Here is a 1,463-nt window from a genome sequence, read left to right on the forward strand (position 1 = left end):
ATAAGGTTTCTGCCCTCGGTGTCACAGCTGGTGACCTCCGTGGTGTACAATGTAATGTTATTTGAACAGGTTCAGGAGATGTACAGGTAATCTCAGGACCTCTCCTTTTCCCATTTTATACTCCACAGCTCAGCAAATTCCCTTCAGGACAGCAATTGTAGTCGCTCTTTAAACTCCCCCTCTTCCAAACCCTGTTGCGTGGGTTTTAGCTCGGATGTCACCTCTCCTGCCAACGGTAAAACTGGCCAAAGTTTGCCACTACCGCGCTTCAACCGTAATTCCGCGACGCTCTTAGCTTACAGATCAAAACCCACCTAATGAGAGCGGGCTGGAGGCTCGCAGTCGTTAAGAGGCTAAAACGCAGCTGGAAGCGGAATTTGAATCTGTTGAAACTCTCTCGGGAATGCGACACATTGGAAGGAAGCAATTGCACAAGGTTTCTTACTCTTATGTAAAGAGCTGTAGGAAGCCAGCTTCTCAAGGGCCCGGATAGCTCAGTCGGTAGAGCATCAGACTTTTAATCTGAGGGTCCAGGGTTCAAGTCCCTGTTCGGGCGTCTAACATTTTAAAATTTTTCTCCCCCATTTCAAATCAGCAAATGTTACACAAGTTTAAGGGCAGTCCAAGCTAACTAGTATGTTATAGAGTATCGTCGTTCTTTTCTGGTGAGAACTTGGACCGTCTCCTTACGCGTCAAAGAACAAAAATTCTCAACTACCTTAAGAATATGTAGGATCTCCTTAAAACCTATGAAAAACACACCTAACCGTATTTTGAAAGCTTCCTGTTTCCTAAGAATTAAGAAATTACTTAAGAATTATGCAATTACTTCAATTTGGAACATCGTGCAAAATTTGCAACCGCCCGAACAGGGACTTGAACCCTGGACCCTCAGATTAAAAGTCTGATGCTCTACCGACTGAGCTATCCGGGCGCTCTGAGCCTCAACTTCCTCTTGTATTTACTTGATATAATGGTAACCCGTCCTTTTTCCTCTGACAGGTTAAAAGTAGGTCCCCTTTCTTTCTCTCTCTCTCTCTCTCTCTCTGTCTCGTTCCAACCCCACTCACTCCAGTCGTCTTTTTTTAATATATTAAAAACAATATTTTTCCCATTTTGTTCCATCTACTTAATAAACGGTTTCAAAGTCTTTTCATATTTGATGTTTGATAAATTGCCAGTACCTACTAAACTCTCTAAAACAAAATTAATGCTAATAAATTACAGGAAAATGGACAAACAAGGTGGACACTTAAGAATAGGATTGTGATCTTTTTATTACACTTTTTCTCTTCTATCATTCTTAATTTTAGTTATTTTTCTGAACCACATTCCATTTCTCCCGTTAATGAAAAATAATCCTTCCATTCACCAAAAGATAGAGCTGTTCAATTGAACATTCCGCAGCACAAAGGCCAGATTTGTTGACGAGATGGTCTGATATTTCACAAAAATAGAAGTGA

General features: G+C 41.0%; 2 non-coding genes across 2 annotated transcripts; one reads left to right on the forward strand and one right to left on the reverse strand.

The window, feature by feature from the left end:
* The first annotated feature begins 483 nt into the window (after nt 1–483).
* Nucleotides 484–556, forward strand: Trnak-uuu (transfer RNA lysine (anticodon UUU)). Its single transcript has one exon. It is a non-coding gene; the product is annotated as a tRNA-Lys (tRNA).
* A 305-nt stretch (nt 557–861) lies between these two features.
* On the reverse strand, nt 862–934 carry Trnak-uuu (transfer RNA lysine (anticodon UUU)). The gene has a single exon. It is a non-coding gene; the product is annotated as a tRNA-Lys (tRNA).
* Between the last annotated feature and the right edge of the window lie 529 nt (nt 935–1,463).

This window comes from Arvicanthis niloticus, chromosome 10 (genome assembly GCF_011762505.2).
Source record: "Arvicanthis niloticus isolate mArvNil1 chromosome 10, mArvNil1.pat.X, whole genome shotgun sequence".
Taxonomy (NCBI): Eukaryota; Metazoa; Chordata; class Mammalia; order Rodentia; family Muridae; genus Arvicanthis; species Arvicanthis niloticus.